This window comes from Notolepis coatsorum (genome assembly GCF_963971535.1).
Source record: "Notolepis coatsorum genome assembly, chromosome: 6".
In the NCBI taxonomy this organism is placed as follows: Eukaryota; Metazoa; Chordata; class Actinopteri; order Aulopiformes; family Paralepididae; genus Notolepis; species Notolepis coatsorum.
The window spans coordinates 94,513,447-94,520,079 of record NC_140170.1 but is presented as its reverse complement, the minus strand read 5'-3'; positions in this window follow the sequence as shown (position 1 = coordinate 94,520,079).

The following is a 6,633-nucleotide window of genomic DNA, read 5'->3' as shown; positions in this document are numbered from 1 at the left end:
GACATATCAGATTTACAAATACAGTACTACTACAATCTAAGTCATTATGTTTGACAAGCGGTGCGCTTGTGTTGTCGCTATTTTATGGTTAAGCCGGTATGAACCCCACAAAAACATGTTCCATGTTGCGAAATCTCAACTCGGTAGGCTGGGCGCGGGAAACACAGAATGCGAATTGATTGCCACTTAATTGAGCCAATGAAGACCCGCGCCTTGTTGCAGTTAAAAATGAAGGGCCAATGACAACACCCCCGCGACGAAAAGGGCAGGGATCTGCGATAGCAGCGTGGTAGCGATGTCAAAGCAATAAACACCAACAGGCACCTCCTACTCAGTGTGTACACTTCAAAGGAGATAGAGAGAGATTTTACGAAAGGTAAGATTGCATATTAAAATTGTGTGAATATGCCTGTTTGCTTGTTGGTTTATAACCTAATGGGTAACGTTAGCTAACGCTGTGCAGTCCAAATATGTGTTCGATAATAACGTCCAAGTACCTTTCAAGTCTTGGATTTATTTCCCTTGAAACACCAGTTTTGTCGCTAATACTTACTATAGTCACTTTTTACTCTAGTAACTTCAACAAGCATGACGGGTCAGTCACTAACTAATAGCATTATGGTGGTTGATGCCTACATTGAAGAGCTAGCCATGCCTGCGGTACGTTAACGTTAACTTGGCATAAGGTTTGGCATCCATCTCCCAAATTAGCCGTCTAAAACGCGTTAGCTAGCAACGCCTGTAACGTTATCTTATTATCATTCTGGCTAAGATGCATGATGCTGAGAGGAAAAGCTTAAACCCAGTCATTTATAGCAGCTGCCGTTAACCGGTTCTGCAGATCTGAGCCGACACGAAGTAGTCCGGTCCAGAAGCTCTCCATCCATCCTGAGCAGCTGCCTGCAGTCTGAGCTGCACTGCACTGCACACACACACACACACACACGGTCGGTGCAGGCGAAGCAATCAATAGCAAGACTACACAATGCGCCGATAAGCTCATGAAATATGAATTGAACCACCACTATAGTATAAACCTTTAGTGGTTCACGAATAGACTACCTGTCCTATAAAGTGTGTACTGTACTACTAGTGACATTGTCACACCGTTTTAAACCCCCCTGTCAGAAGTTGTGTGTAACCCGATGTATTTCTCGTCGGAACGGAAATGCGAAGTTGTCAAACTGACTGACTGAGCATTCCCCTGAACGCCAGACACAGGAAGAATGATAAAGTGCTAACCCCTGCCCTTTCAGTTCACCGGCAGGCCTAGGGGGTAGCAGTTTCACTGGCAGCTGCTGAATATCCTTTTCTGGTATAATGCAAGTATCAACTGCTGGGAAATAGTTAGTCATCCTTAGCTAAGCAGACAGAGGCAGAGCAGTTTAGGGGTCATCCAAACATGAGGGAATCTTTCTGTCCATAACAAGCAAGTAGGCAAGCAAACCCCTCCTGGCTGCAAGGAGAATGCATCAGGAGAGCATTGCAGTGGTCCAGGAGGATGTTGTGTACCTGCGTATGACTGTTTCTGTGTGCATTATGTTAATCACTGCTTCTTGAGTATGTTGTCAAAAAACATTGTCCAGGCTATTTTCGCTTTCTTTGTCTCTTGCATAGTGTTCAGTGTTGAACTATATACGGTACCTCTCACATTGATTGTAACCTCTCGCATCATTTGTGTGCCCCAGCTTATGAGATACATTTCTGTGCATCAAAATGAACAACTAGCCCAATGTGTGTCATATATCCCAGACATTCAGACAACAGCCATCATTACCAGATAACAGTCTCGGGCGATGCTGGAGCACACTGTCATTAATGGCCAAATGTTTTTCTGTTGGATATTTCTGGAATGTTAACATTTTGTGCTGTTGCACATAACATGTTAGAATGATTCTGCTTGAGCAGCTGTGCAGTGAAGAGCTTGAGGCTTGCCTCCCTATTTCTGGACGGGGCGGAGGAGGGTGGGGTGGGCGGAGGAGGGTGGGGGAGGGTGAGGGTGAAGTCACTGCGACTGAGTCATTGCTTTGGCTAATGATGCAATTATAGTGCTCCACTTTGAAACTCCTGATTAGATCCCACATAGGACTAATAGGAAACCAAGACAGGCTTTCCTTGGTTGAGTTTCCTCTGTAGGTAATCGACTGACATATAATCAGTGGAGATGATTTGCAAGCAAGGATGATTGTGTGTCGACCAAAAATTCTCATTGGACTCCTCTCTACATTTTTGTGCGCAATTGCATACGGCAGATAGTCGTCCACTCCAGTCTACCCCAATTTAGTGTGTGGTGCCTTCTTGTAAATGTCCTCCTTACTGTCTCACTCTCACTCTGACATCCCCATTGCGCCCGGTTGACACTTAGGGCAGCGATTGATTGATTGAAAACTTTATTAACAGATTGCAGAATGGGTACAATACAAACAATTGTTAAGGGGATGCAGACCAGAAAAATACTTTTGTCTTGTTTACATCAGGGTCCCCCATTTTCAATTAATCAAGACATTTATGACATACAAGATATACAAATATTACAGTACTGTTTAAGGCCATGTCCAGACGAAACCGATTTCGGTCATATCAGTCAAAGTATTTTTATCGTATGCACCTTTCATCCACACGGATGCGTGGATGCGTTCTGGGAGCCTGAAAACGCTATTTTCTGAGACCGGGTCCCAGAGTGGGAAAATCTGAAGACGCCCCCCTTGCATCGCCGTCTTTACAAGCCTATAGGCGCATTTTCCTGTTCAACCGATGACGCGATAGCCCACCTCTCCCTTAACCCGCATGTGCAAACTCAGCCAACATCACAACAACAATGGCATCGTACAGAGTAGTTGCCTTCGTGTTACAGAAGCTATTGAGCTTGATCTGGCTTTTACAGCTAAATGTACTGCCCCTGTACTACCACAGTCGACAACAGATTGACATCTCCCTTAATCCACATGCAAACCCAGCCAACAAAAAAGAAACATGATACATATATATGTCGTATATGTCCAGTAGGGATGTGCATCTCGATCACTGAGGCCGATGCGTTGCACATCTCGATACGTTGCCAACGATACGATACATTAACGATACATTTGAAGCACCCGGCGATGTGATACGATTTACCCCTGTTGAGATACAGTTAACTGTTCGATACGATTTGATTCAACATAATGCGATTCGGGGTGATACGATGCGATTCAACACGATGCAAAATAATGATACAATTCTATGGTATGACAGAGGATTTGGTTTTATTCCTTATATGCAGCAAATCATAAATTAACAAAAAAGTGCTTTACATATTTGGTTCTCTCTACTAGTACTGCGCACTCCATTATGCTGTTTCTTTTGGGCCTTTCACAAACAGGCCTTTTCACAAGTCCTTTGTAGTAGTGTTCTCTGTCTCCAGTTTACAGTACACTTTTATAACACCTCACAATTTAAGGATGCATTGCCCAGGATTAACAATGTGCAAATAACAATTACCATAGTGCAATGCCCATACTACTGCCAGACTGATGTGCTTAACACTCATTCAGTAGGCTAACTCAGCAGTGAGCAGAAAGCAGTGGTGTGGTTTCTATATGAACAAATTATTATTATTCTATATGAATAAAAAATAACCTTTCACAAACGGGTCTTTCATAACTGCTTACAATTGTAAGGAAAATGTAAACTAGTATTGGCAGTCACATGCTGCTGTAAACACCACTCTCACTGAGTGATCTAAATTCATATGTCTTACTTAAAGTATTTCTTAACATAACATTGGGCATTGCACTATGTTAAGAAATACTTTAAGTAAGACATATGAGTTTAAATCACTCAGTGAGAGTGGTGTTTACAGTAGCCTGTGACTGCCTGCCAATACTAGTTTTCCTTACAATTGTAAGCAGTTATGAAAGACGTGTTTGTGAAGGTTATTTTTTTATTCTTTGTTCATATAGAAATCACACCACTGCTTTCTGCTCACTGCTGAGTTAGTCTACCTGCTGAAAGAGTGTTAAGCACATCAGCCTGGCAGACAGTAGTATGGGCATTGCACTTACTACTCTTTAGGCATTGCTCAGCGAGTCAACTATCTCTCTTCTCACTTTTTCATACAGAGCAGGGATTTGTTTCTCGATAAAGAACCTCCTATTTGGTATATGGTACCTGGGCTCCAAAATGTGGAGGAGGTGTTGGAAGCCCTCGTTCTCTGTGACACTGACTGTAAGGCTGGATATCTTTACAGATAAAGAAGGCAATGGCGTTTGTTATTGCCTTGGAACGGGTAGACTCGTTAGCCAGCGGAGCGTGAAGAAAAGTTGCTAAGTTATATGTTGCTCACCGCCGGTCTTGCTGCCGCTAGCCGGGTTAGCTTCAGCTGAATCAGAGGCAGCTGCACACGTAGTATCCACAGCATGTCGCCTCTTTATGTGTGTTGCTAAATTCGTTGTACTACTTGTGTACTTTATAGGGGCACGGCATCGTTTGCAAATTGCTTGCGATATGTCAATTTGTCCATCTTTCTTGAAAAACCCGAAAGTATTGCCAAACGTTTGATTTGTATGTACTTTTCAGTGCGCTGTGTATCTCTTTCTCTTCGACTTCCACTGTTTGTTTATAACTGTGACGTGGCTCTCGCCTTCCGTAGTAGTGAAGCAAAGATAGTCTCTGCTGAGTGCTGACAGAACTTCGAATTAACAAGATTGTTTGAGACCGAATCAGCCTTCGAGAAACCGAGATAGCCTGACATCAATCATCGGGTTAATTTAAGCTGGCTAGGACATTTGATCGACTTAGTTGAACCATGTACAAGGAACGGGGCCCAGGCCCATTGCAAGTTGCTGTACTCTGTCGTCTACTCTAAGCCATCAGTAGGTTGTCAAAGTGGGCAGGGGTGAGGTGGGTTCTAGGAGTAAGGTCAAGCAGTAGTCTGACCAGTTTTGTGATGTTTGTAGTCTTGTGGTGCTTTGGTACCATGAGGTGCAAGCATAGTTAGTTGTAGTACCCTTGAATGAGTGCTCCTGTTAGAGTCTTCAGGGTATTCTTGTTTACCAGAGAGGAGATCCGGTACAAGAATCGTGTTTGTTGTTTGCCATTTTGTCACAGGAAAGATTTGCCTCTAGGATGAAACCCAGGTAGGTAATTTCATCTTTCCTTGTGACAATATTGTCACCCACTGTAACAGAGAAGCCATTGGCCTTGCTGAGTTTGTCATTTGTTAGGACCCAATCCACCATTCCTACAATTGTTTTATGTTGCATGATGATCATGAATACATTTATTATGTATTGTATTTTTTATGTTTAAATATCAACATTATCTGTCCATCCTCAGTAAATTTACTATCAATATAATACTCGTCTGACTTCATCTTAGGGCTGGGCGATATGACGATATTATATAAATATCGGGTACAGTTCATTAACAATACACTTTTTCAACGTATCGTGGATATCGTGATGTTTTGCCCAATAGGATTGTGTCGCGTCAATCTGGTCCACACGTTACTCGTTCATATCTCAGCCTGTGTTGAGATATGCCCATTCCGCGGTCTGTTAATAAAGTTTTCAATCAGACAGATGTATGGAAAGGCTTTTATTATAACATTCGTTGAGGTAAAATCATTATGGCTCATTTAGTCATCCTGTGGTGCACTGGTCTCCTACTAGTCGGTTGCGGGGAGCTAATGTAAGTAGCTTTGTTGATGTCAGCACACCGGACATTCAGGAAGTCAAAAACTAATGGCGCTTGCCGATTGGTGCTAAGAACAGCAGGGCGGGTGCAAGCGGTGTGACGTAATTGGCAGACTCGACTGTCAATCAAAATGATTCTGTTGTCCGTCAGAATGAATGAATGGAAACTTTATTAACATATTGCAGAATGGGTACAATACAGTACAGGAGGATGAAGACCAGAAAAAGACTTTCGGCTTTTTTACATAAGGGTCCTCCATTTTCAATTCATCAAAACATTTAGAGACATACAAATATACAGTAGTTTCATAAAAATGCTAAAATGCTATTGATTGATTGATTGATTGATTTATTTAAAACTTTATTAACATATTGCAGAATGGGTACAGTACAGCTCAATACATACAATTGTTAAGGGGATGCAGACCAGAGAAAGACTTTTGTCTTGTTTACATCAGGGTCCCCCATTTTCAATTCATCATATTTCATATCTAAATCATATAATATCTCATTGCTAAATATATGCAATATATTATAATCTAATAATCCAATAATCTAAATCTAATATATAATATAAACATGCTAAATGCATGGGTATTTTATTTTGTCTTTAATGTCTTTTGCAAACTCAAATACTGTCTTGGTAAGCCTCACAATGAATCGTTTGGGGTAAAAAAGAAAAACATCGTGATGTGTATCGTGTATCCCCGAAAGGTCAGAAAATATCGTGATATCATATTTAGGCCATATCGCCCAGCCCTACTTCATCTGGTCTTTCCAAACGCACACACACACACGCACACACACACAGAAAGGGAGAATGCTCCACCCGCCACCCCCCTTCCCCAGTCCCCACTAATGGACCTCTGCTGTTCTCTCTATGGCTCTGATCAGGGTTAGCTTGTTAGCTTACGCTAACATAAAGTTAATTTCGGTCTTTAACACTTTGCATGCCACG